General features: G+C 36.8%; 1 protein-coding gene across 1 annotated transcript in view; it reads left to right on the top strand.

The window, feature by feature from the left end:
• Nucleotides 1-1284, top strand: part of LOC127429213 (olfactomedin-like protein 2A) — a 33223-nt gene extending 31939 nt beyond the window's left edge. The window contains exon 8 of the mRNA XM_051678093.1: nucleotides 1-1284. This exon is cut by the window's left edge and continues 951 nt beyond it. The gene's annotated coding sequence lies outside the window, so the exon portion shown is untranslated.
• Nucleotides 1285-12144: the final 10860 nt, after the last annotated feature.

Here is a 12144-nt window from a genome sequence, read left to right as displayed (position 1 = left end):
TAACATGACACTCAAAGTTTAAACAATTTCAACTTTGCCCATGTTTGTCACTGAACATTCAAAGCACAGTCAAAACGCTAAAAGTTCAAACTGTTTAAATTTTGACCCAATTTGCAGCTGTCCTTTTCTAAATGCAGCCAAGGATTACCAGACAATTCGCATGACATATTATGTCACAATGTCAAAGGTATAGCTTTTCAAACATTGAGTTACTTGTTGAGTAGTGCGATAAATCCTTGATGCGTTTTGTTTGAAAGGGGATAAAAGACCCCATGTAATTGCTTACGGTCCAACATAGTCTCATGAAAACTTGTAATAATTTGTACAAGATGGTGAAATTGTAAGATATTGCATGACTTGGCTTGTACAAAAAGGTATGGCTTTTTTTTTCCCCCAACTAAATTTCAAATCAGTATACAAAAATATATAATATAAATATATATACATTTTAGCTAGCCTTCTATCCAACACTTTATTTGAAGATGGGAAACATCAGTGGACAAATTTGGTTTCTCATTCCATATTTATTTATGCAATACAAATGACTGAGAGGTCTTTATAACCTGTAGCACGCTTCCTTCGTATCGTTCCAAACCCTAATGTTTTCTTTCTTCATGGAAACTGCATCCTTGAGTTGCCCAAGCAGTTTAAGAGTTTTATGACTGCTTCCTCTGATGCACCTGCTCCCCTCTAGTATCTCTGGAAATAAATAAAAGTTTGTTGTAATCACTTACAAAGTCATTTCAACCACAGCAATAACATAACACAAGTATGCTTCATGTACCTGATATAAACATAACAAGCATTCAAGACACACCTGCAGAAACATTGTCTGTTTTCATATCAAAAATGTTCCAGAACATTGTTTTCTTGTATTTCAGCCCATAAAGCTTCAGTGGACTGGTAAAGCATGACACCACAAAGGAGAAAGAATGCTTTGTCTGCTAATGAGAGGGCATGATTATGTTTGGGAAGTCTGTGTAATGACTGGGCAGAGTTATGTATAGAATGTTTATAACAAACAGTAAGGTTCATGCAAGAAAAACCTCTGTAATGCATGGGTAGAGGTAAGTATGTAACGTATAAACAGTTCAACTGTGTTTAGAATGTTGTTGTTATTGCTATAAAATTGTTTTTTGTCTGTGTGCTCAATGTAAATAGCGGGATATTTTTATTTTGTTTTGAGTATTGGGTTTTAAAAATACAATCTTCCCAAGAGGAAGAGATTTTTCATACTCTGTTAATGCAGCATGTCTGATTTTAATAAACTTTAATTTGATTTGGTTACATGCTTAATGTGTGTTTGGTATTGTGAAATAGACATTGGGCTCCAAACGTCTGAGACCATTTGTGAAAATGCTTCTATTTTGCATTCTTTTCTAATTTAATACAACATGTTTCACTGCAAATGATATCATCACCATAACAATTTTCGTGAAAATTAATTCTGATTTAAGACTGTTCCAAAGAACATCTTGTCTGCATCAATGTAAGCAAGGAAATTTGATCTTTGTACAGTGCACATGGGCAATTACATGAAATTGCTTAAATGTGATTATTGACATAAAAAATAAAGCAGAATCGTACATATTTCTTTTTCATCATACATTTTCAATGTTTTTATAATAATAAAAAATAAAAAATAAAATAAAATAAAAAAATAAGAATCCCATGTTTTCGGTTTGGTCTGAGACTTTTGGACCCCACTGTACTTCTAGAAAGATATTAAAAAGACTTCTGAAATGGAAGTGGGAATAATTTCTGGTTTTTGGGAGTGTGTGAATGATTGCATTCTGAAACTGTCTTGCATTATGAAACAGTCAAAGTTCTGTGACTGAATTCAAAGGTCTTTTTTTGAGTGTGATGTGAGCCGTTTTTGCTCCAGTAGTCAGTGTTCTTGTCTGTAGATGATTGGTCAGATAATGTGTACTTGTTTTGTCATTGTTGTTTTTGAGTGGATTTCCCCACCCAATTGGTGGTTCTGTCCAGTAGTTTTGTTTTTTTGGCAACAGTCACCCTTATTGAATCATTCAGAATAACTCTGCAGAATGCAAGACAAGTTTAGTTTTAATAACTGTGGAGTGATGTTAAAGCTACACTATGAAACTTTTGGCCCTCTAGAGGTTAAAAAATAAAACTGCATGCGTCTTGCGGAAGAACATTGTTTTGGTAATGACGTAAGTTGTGCTTCGGCTCTGCTCCTCTGCACGGATGAATGTGGTTCGAGGCACCAGTGTACACTGGATACAGGACATCTTATCAGAGTGAATGGACACATAAATAACGAAAGAAAGGAAAAGACGGATATCTGAAAACATGTCATCTGAGCAGGTAAGTGCCATATCTTATTCTGTTGTTTTGACTTATTGGAAACATTGGTGTTTTGAAATATATGGCGTTACAAAAGTTAGGCAACGTTGGTTAACGTTAGACGTAATGATTGCTAGTCTGATAAGGTCGAACGTTGTAAAGTTTTTATAACTACAGGATATTCTGGCCAAATAGACCACTATAGTAACTAATTTATAGATTGTCATTGTTCCCAACCAGTGGTCACATCATTTCAAGACTCACATGTCCTTGGCATGCCAAATACTAAAGGATTTTTTTACATAAATTATTGCCGTTATAAAGAAAAATACAAACGTGTGCTAGCAAGTGAAAAGTTCTGCACTGATTACAGTATAATTATTGTATTTCACTACACATGCACAGACGTGTGTGTGTGATTACACAACTATACATAAATCATATCAATAAAATATCTTACCTGCTGAGTAAGAAAAAAAAACATCTCTGGGTCGCTTTTAAATCCTTTCAGATCTCTGAGTTGTCGCCACCTCTGAAAAGCCAAGCCGATATTGATTCGGATTTTATTACAGACTCTGTTGCTTTCCCTTTTTTGCTTGTAGACTCTGCTCTGTTCAGGGTTTCTTGGTTTTTACAAAGTGACTCCCCGGAGGTTTGCCATTTTGAATGATCCATGGTCAATTTTTCTTCTTCGTTGTAACAACAAACTTTCAGGTTCACGCTACTCCCACACACACGCTACAGTGCCGGATCTTATTTTCTCTGTGTATGGATATGACGTCAACACGCACGGGCGAATGACGTATGTATGCAATTTCCCGCGAAATCCGTCCCGACAGCTCTAAAATATAAATCATTATTATAGGTTTATCAAAGTGTATTTGGGTAAAGTAAAGACATGGTTTGGAAGATGGATTTTTGTTGCACTCTCATTAATAACATTTTGTTATTTTTTAACAACAACAACAACAAAAAACGTTACATAGATAGTAAAATGTGTAATCGGCAATGAATCGAACTTTTAATAGAGACAATAAGGCACTGGATGAGAGGCCTGCTAGAAAGTGGTTTATGGTTTTGGCTACAGCTACAGATTCTTTTAAGGGAAAAGAGGCTAATTTGCCATGTTCCTCAGAAAATCAGTGAGCATAGTTAACTTATGATGTGAGGAAGTTTGGGCTTTGCTGAAGGTCGCAGCAAATAACTTTGTTTTCAGCCAACAAGTTGGTCAAACTGTTTGACCCTGCTGGACAAAACAGGTCATACCAAATTTAGGTTGTCAAGCTGGGACACTGGGATGTAAATGGTCTGTTTTTGGTCCAGGGTGGTCTACCAGATATAAAGTAACCAGCCCAAGAGGGTCTGATCAACCACCTAATCCTGCTTAGATCAGTTAGGATTTATTTATTTATTTATTTATTTTGCTGCTTGTTCAGTTTACTTAATTAAAATGAACTAAAGCAAAACAATTCTTGTGCATTTCACAGTTCTGTCCATTTCAATTTGTAAAATTAAAGTTTACTTAATCCATTTGATTTGGAACTACATTAATACTTTTTGTTGTGATCACTGACAAAACTGGGCTGGGGATTTCCATTTCCCAGTATGCTTTGCATGGGACTGGATAGGGAGAACAAGTGTTGAAATTAAGTGTTATTGCATGCATTTTTGAGCAAGATGAGAATATGAACATAAAAAACATAAGAAAATTAAATAAAACTTTTGTAAATTGAGTTTGATAAACCTAATGAAATTCAGTTAAAACTACTATAGTACATTGATTTGGTCTAATCGAACAAATTATGTTGGCTCAATGAAAGTGACTTAATCCGAAATGAAAGACACTTTCTAAAATTCAACTAAAGGTGCATTCAGTAATTTTAACTCCTAAAGTTTAACTCCTACAGACATGAATTGTAATTTTGCAATATATGTAGGAAATCATGACCACTCACATTAAAATGAAGACTCTAGTCATATCAGTAACCTTATAAAAGCTGTTTTATTCTACATGGAGAGGGTCCGCACATGGGGTCTGCCATGTTAGAATCACATGACCAGCCGAATACTACTTGTATAGTATATCTCAGTAAACATCCTGTTATTTGACACTTTCACTCATTGATTAAAGTAATCATGGCTGACTGTGAATACTACATTTCTACAATGGCATCTGAAACTGAAAATTATTGATTTTAAAAGATGCTGCATCCAAGCAGCTAGGTGTCAGTGTAAGTCTAAAATGACACAAAGACAAAAGTTACTGAGTGGTTACTTTTTTAAATGGCTGTCAATGGAGAAGCATGCTTTTTGCCCTTATAATGGTGTATTTAAGGGGCTAACTGCTGAAACAAACTTGTAGCCAAACATTTACCCCCTAACTTCAGCTAGATTTTCCAGCATTTCCTGCTGACACATGCATTCAGGGCACACACATGTTTGTGCATTTACTATAGACCCAGAGGTCCCAGGGCTTAAAACTTAATTCTGCAGACTATGCACTGACCTACTGCTTGCATACACTCCATAGTCACAGTCAATCACTCACATAACATTTAACACAAGCTCAAGAAAACAGTTTTTCCACTGAGGCAGGAACAAATGCAATAGACAATTAAAAAGTCAAGTCAAGTCAACCTTTATTTAAAGAGCACATTTAAAAAGTGCTCTAAAAGTGCTTTACAGATCAAACAAATAAATAATGACAGAATGATTGATATAATGTTAAATATAAAACATAATAAAATAAATAAAAACCTTTAAATACAGCATCATGTATTTATCCATTATAAACTATTCAGTGATCTATTCAAAAGCTGCAGAATAAAAATATTTTTCAAAGAAGATTTAAAAATGGCTAATGATGAAGCCGACCTCACATGGAAAGGGAGAATATAGATTAGGAAATATCTCAGAAAAGGCACGATCACCCTTAGATCTATAGCGGCAACAAGGAACCCATAATAGAAGTTGATCAGAAGACCTGATAGTGCCTTGTAGACATAAATCAGAATTTTAAAATCAACCCTGAATTTCACAGGAAGCCAGTGTAGAGATGCTAAAACGGGAAATATGATCTCTCTTTCTTGACCCTGTTAAAAGTCTAGCAGCCACATTTTGAACCACCTGTAGGCGAGATAATGCAGTTTGGGGGAGACCAGTGTACAAAGAGTTACAATAGTCTAGCCTTGATGTATTAAGTGAGTGAATTAAAATTTCTAAGTCTTTATGTGAAAGAAAATGTTTTACTTTATCGATAGATTGATAGATCTGCCCTTGACAACAGCACTGATCTGCTTATTGAAAAGTACTGATTAATCTAAAATCACTCCAAGACTCCTTACATGATCTTGTGCATTCGACGACAGAGGACCTAACTGGGCGGACAGGCCAGGTACGGAGGACATGGATGAACCTAAAATCAGAACATCGGTTTTGCTTTCATTTAATTGTAAAAAAAATTTGCCAGCCAATGTTTAGTATCTTTGAAGCAATTTAGGGCGTTCTCAAATGAACAATTCTTGTCTACACACACTGGGAAATAAAATTATGAATTGTCAGCATAACAGTGATAAGATATGCTGTACTTCTGAAAAACAGAGCTCAGAGGAAGCATATACAGGGAAAATAACAAGGGTCCTAAAATTGTCTCTTGAGGGACACCACACTGTAATTGTGCCAATGTCAAAAAAAAAAATAACCTAAATTTACAGAGAACATCCTTTCTTTTAGATAGGAGGAAAACCACTGGAGGGCCATACCCTGGATGCCAACCATACATTCTGGACGATTGAGAAGAATATTATGGTCAGTAGTGTCAAATGAGATCTAATAAAACTAAGATGACAGGTGAACCTGAATCCATGGAGAGAAAAATATCATTAGTGACATTCAACAATGCAGATTCAGTGCTGTGCAAGGGTCTGAAACCAGACTGAAATGTATCTAAAATGTTAAATGTATTTAGATAGTAGAGCTGTGAATAAACAACTCTCACCAAAATCTTGTAAATAAAAGGCAGTTTGGAGATTGGTCTGTAATTGTTGTGTATTGCAGGATCCCAAAAAGATTTTTTTAACAAAGGATGTAGAATTGCATGTTTAAAACCACTTGCTAAGGAGCTGTTAATTATAGCTGTAACACAGGAACTGATAGTTATGAAAACTTCTTTAAGAAGGCGCGGTGAAAGAATATCCAGCTTGTAACTGGAACACTTCATCTTGGAGAATACATCTGCTAACTGTGCTGACGTAATTGGTTGAAAGTGAGTCAGGGAGCTGGACGGGGAAGGTATTAGTGGTTGTTCAAATTGTGAAGTTACAATAGCGCCTTTAATCTGCTCAATTTTGTGAGTAAAGAAGTTGAAAAATGTTTCACAGGTCTGTTGGGTGGCGTCCAGATAAGCATTTCTAGTTGGGTTTAAAACAGAATCGATTGTTTTGAACAATACTTTTGGTCAATTGATAATTTAACAAAAATAATTTGACAACAAATATTCGTAGGTCCTTTTAAATATGCATTTAAATATTAGTCTACTAGACCATCTGAATTGACTGATGTAGCACACTGTGGCGAGTGAGGCGTGGTAAGAAGAAATGTATAGCAACAAAGCCTAAATTAGGATTTCGGTAATTGGAGATAGAAGAATAGCCAACTACGCCACCCTGGGAATATACACAGACGTGGAATTAAATCCACGCACAAAACAGGTCACTCAGGTCCGTTTCCACCAATGAAAGGCAAAGAGACGTGGACGCCAATATTAAATACATTTTCTTTTTATTCGTCAACAAATTATTAAAAACAGTAAAACACTGGTAAACTCGCTGGTGTGATCTATAATCACATCAACCAAACTTCATACACAAATACACACTAAACGGAGCTGAGGCTTATCAGCAGGGAGCACCTAATTGCAGAGACTATCTGTCATGGAAAACATACACACACACACACACACATCCCTAAAAATGATATGGTGATAAGCACAGCACACATACACAAATTAGAGCCCAGCACAGTTTAGTACCAACACAAAAACATGTACGCATATCAGTGCGATTGGGTTTCAGAATCACTTAGAGAGGTAATCACAGTCCAGACCAAGTTAATTCAACCTCCTTAAAATGGAACCCTGAGTATACCAGATTGTATGAACAATCGAAGTCCAGGGCAACAAATAGTGATTAATTTAGCATAAGCTAAACAGAAAACAAAACAATAGGAACAAAACAGCAATATCCAACAGAAGGTGAACCCCGCAACTCTAGACAAAGGAAACACTTCAGCATGTCAACCAGCCCACCAGGAAAACGTGGCTCATTAGACCACACCAAAGCAGCCAACAGTGGTTATGTAACAGATAAACTCGCTGGGGATGAACAGCCAGGGTTACAGTTCTCAACACTGGAAGCATCCTTTATGTCACTGCAAGTAAACTTGCACTGACCAAAAAAGGCCATGAGGACTTAGCCAAACAGCTAACAGGAAGTAGCACATGGATGATCCATGTGATACCGGAAATCAGAATCAGAATGAGCTTTATTGCCAGGTATGCTTACACATACAAGGTATTTGTCTTGGTGACAGAAGCTTCCAGTGCACAAACAATACAGCAACAAGACATAGATAATAAAAATAAATAAACAAAAATAAAAAGTGGATAGAAAATAATGTATAGAAATACACAATAAGGCAATATATATATATATATATATCAGTACTGAACTTAAAAAACAAAAAGCTCACAAGCCATATTTTGGCATTATTATCTCAATGTTTTAATGTGCACAATCCAAGCAAAACTGAGCTGATTTTGGTTTGGAACTGATCTCTATCACTGTGTTTGCTTAAAGAATCTCTTAAATTGAAGAAACATTAAAATAAGTATGACAAATGAGAATTTCCATGACATTTCTTTTCTCTTATGGGAATTTAAAAAAAGTGAGACTCTCACTTTATCTCTCTCTTCTCTTCTCTTTTCTCAATTTCTATTTTTATCTCTGGAGAAGATTATAAATATCAGATCTAAATCAAGCAACATAATACAACCATTCTCTTTTAATTGTGTGTGTATCATTCACTTTTAAAAAATCACATACATATGCATTACAGAACACTACATGCAGTAAACCTGAATACCATATACAAACAAACCCTTGATACTCCTTTAAGAACATAAAGAGCTTGTAATCTTTGCCAAAATATGTTTAACAGTTTAGAAGAACAGTTCTCTGTAGAAAAATAAATCATTTTCTCAAAACCAAGTTGAATTTCCCATAACCTTTTTCCATAACCAAGTTGAACTATTAATTTTTTGATGAAAAACAAAAAGCCTTTAAGAGCCTTATCTTTCCAATCTTTTGTTTGTTTGTTTAACAAGTTGTCTGATTGGCAACTCTTCTATGGTGTCTACAGCACATTGGTTTGTATTTTAGGCCTTTCTTTTCACATTGTTGGAAAGGATCTGGAGAAATCTTGAGCCTGTAGCTCACATTGCTGTGGAACCCAAGGACATAAAACGAATCCAATTTAATGGATTTCTAGAGTTGGGGTACTCGAGTTTGGACTCGGACTCGAGTCCAAGTCAGGAGTCCAATTTTAATGGACTTGAACTTGTCATGGACTCGGATGCATATCCAACTGAGTCCGTGGCATTTGTGATGCAATGAAAAACAAGCAAACAAACAAAAAAAATAAAGTAACATAGGGTGACCATATGTCCTCTTTTCCCCAGACATGTCCTCTTTTTCAGACCTGAAAAAAGCATCCGGATGGAATTTCAAAATTGCACTAAATGTATGGGATTTGTCTTTGTCTTCATAATTATGTGCTCTCTACAGTTAGTACTATCATACATTCGGTGTATTTGATATTGCACGTCAGTTTTCACGCGTATATGTCCTTACATGAGATTATTCTGGCTGAGAGCAGCAGCGTGCACTCTTTCAAAGTACTTTTTTAATTCTCGCGCCCACGCGCTGTATGTGTGTGCGTGAAAGAGATCGCCATTCGCCAGACGTGCTCTGCCACTCTCATCCAGAAATATCAATAATGTAAGTACATTTTAAAAAGTACATTCCCCAGCTCTGCAAATTATTAAATAGAACACACACGCTTACTATGCAAAGCCATTTCTAACTGAAAATGTTGACTATATCGAGACAAAATCTCGTATCGATACTACGTATCAGCAAGGGACATTTAAACTAATATGATGGATGAAATAGACCATGATGGAAATTGTACAACTCAGTCCATCACATATTTGTAGTGCAACCTCTGTGTGTTACCTGTAAAGCTGGCACTTGCGTTTTCAGAATCAGAATCAGAATCAGCTTTATTGCCAAGTATGCTTACACATAAAAGGAATTTGTCTTGGTGACAGGAGCTTCCAGTGTACAACAATACAAAAACAGCAACAGGACATAGATAATAATAAAAAATAATTATACACATACGTACAGACACACACATACATACATACATACACATGGGTAGTGCAAATCTAATACAATCTGTTATGTACAGTTCAAATACAAATCTGTTATGTACAGGGCAAATGGTTTTTTTTTTTTCAGAGCTGGTTAGCACAGGATCGAAGACATGATGGTGAGACGCCATCTGGGCCTGAAGATTTCCTCGTCTTTTGTTTCCGAAAGACATGGCTCACATCATCTTCACAGATCTTAAGTGCAGGTTGAGTAGCAGGAGGGGGGAGGCGGGAGGAGTGGGGTTGCAGGAGGTGTTGGTATTTGTTTGGAGTGAAGGTCAGAGTGGGTGTGGGGTGTAAGATTGGGCCTTTCAAATCTGCAGTAGAACACATTCAGGTCGTCAGCCAGTTGTTGGTCCACCACAGGGTTGGGGGTAGGAGACCTGTAATTTGTGAGTTATTTCATGCCACTCCACACTGATGCAGGGTCATTAGCTGAAAACTTGTTTTTCAGCTTCTCAGAATATCTTCTTTTAGCCACTCTGATTTCCTTGTTCAGTGTGTTCCTGGCCTGATTGTACAAGATTTTATCCCCACCCCTGTAAGCATCCTCTTTGTCCTGACAAAGCTGCCTGAGCTCTGCTGTAAACCACAGTTTGTGTTGTTGAACTTTAAATAAGTCCTAGTAGGAATGCATATATCCTCACAGAAACTGATATATGATGTAACAGTATCTGTGAACTTGTCCAGGTCTGTGGCTGCAGCCTCAAAAACACTCCAATCCGTGCAATCGAAGCAGGCTTGTAGTTCCCGCTCTGCTTCATTGGTCCATCTCTTTACAGTCCTTACTACTGGCTTGGTTGATTTTAATTTCTGCCTGTAGGTTGGAAGAAGATGAACCAGACAGTGATCAGAGAGTCCCAAAGCTGCTCTAGGGACAGAGCGATATGCATCCTTTATTGTTGTGTAGCAATGATCCAGTATGTTCCTGTCTCTGGTGGGGCATGTAATGTGCTGTTTGTCTTTGGGCAGTTCACGTGTGAGATTTGCTTTGTTAAAATTGTTGTTCTGTGTCTGTGATTTGATCAGCCAGCTGTTGCAGCGCCGCATTCAAACACGCGTTTGGCGCGATATACACACTCACCAGAATGAACGAGGAAACCTCCCGCGGCGAGTAGAAAGGCTTACAGTTAATAAAGAGTGCTACCAAATTAGGACAGCACATCCTCTTTAATGTTGTTACATCTGTACACCAACTTTCACTGATGTAAAAGCATGTTCCACCGCCTCTCGTTTTCCCCGTTAACTCCACAATGTGATCCACTCTGAACAGCTGGAAGCCCAGCAGATGTAACGCGCTGTCCAGAATGGCTTCACTCAGCCAGGTTTCTGTGAAGCACAAGGCAGTAGAGGTTGAAAATTAAAATTAGTCCATGTTTGAGTGGAGGGGAAAAGCAACAAATAACTGAAATGTCAACAGAACACAGTAAGAAGTGTGTTGTTTTATACGTTATAAGTGTGACAGTTTTGTCTTCATACACCTAAAGCACATGCTTTCATTCTGAAACCACTTTGAAGTCTGTTCAGCAGGATACTAATTATTATTATTTTATTTTTTTGTTGCATTGATATTGCCAAATTGTTTTCTTAGTTGTGAAGGTTAAAATAAGCATAACATATTGATGTTGAGTTTACAGTTACAGTTTTAATAAAGATTCTTGAACAGATTCATTCGGACTCGACTCGGACTTGACTCGGACTTGACTAAGGTGGACTCGAACCCAAGATTTCTACAGATTGGTCAAGGGCTCAGCAGGACTGTGGTTGCAAGATAACAGATTCAACAGCAAAAGAGTAGATTAATTGAATGTGTGTGTGTGTATGTGTGTGTGGATGGATGTTAAATCTTCAGTCAGTTTTCATTATTTCTGATGCATAGCAGAGCTTTCTTTGTTGTATTAACTAGATTGGCTCACAGATAAACTGGCTTTGAGAACTGAGATCATTTTGTTTTGGTTGTTACTAAATTCTTATCCATGTTTGAGTGCGACAGTGATTAATTGTGTTTTCTTGTTAAATTGGCCTGGCTATTCTTTGCCCTTGTATTGTTTAATACATCTAATCTAATCCAGTTAAATTCATACATTTTTAAGTGTGATTTAAGTGCGTAAAAACCCCTCCCTTTGATCAATGGCAGACAATCTATTCAGATCTCTAGAGAATTTGCCATCAATTTAATGTATTAATCTCTCGCTCAATACAGGGCCATAAAATAACAAGACTCAATTAAGATATGTTGCATTCACACACCAATCGGTACAGTTCTCTAGATGCATTATCCTTTTTACACATTCAGACGCTGGTCACCACCTTTACTCCTGGGCATCCATTAGCTAATGAAA

Source organism: Myxocyprinus asiaticus, chromosome 38 (genome assembly GCF_019703515.2).
Source record: "Myxocyprinus asiaticus isolate MX2 ecotype Aquarium Trade chromosome 38, UBuf_Myxa_2, whole genome shotgun sequence".
Lineage (NCBI taxonomy): Eukaryota > Metazoa > Chordata > Actinopteri > Cypriniformes > Catostomidae > Myxocyprinus > Myxocyprinus asiaticus.
This window is presented reverse-complemented; position numbering and strand designations above follow the sequence as displayed.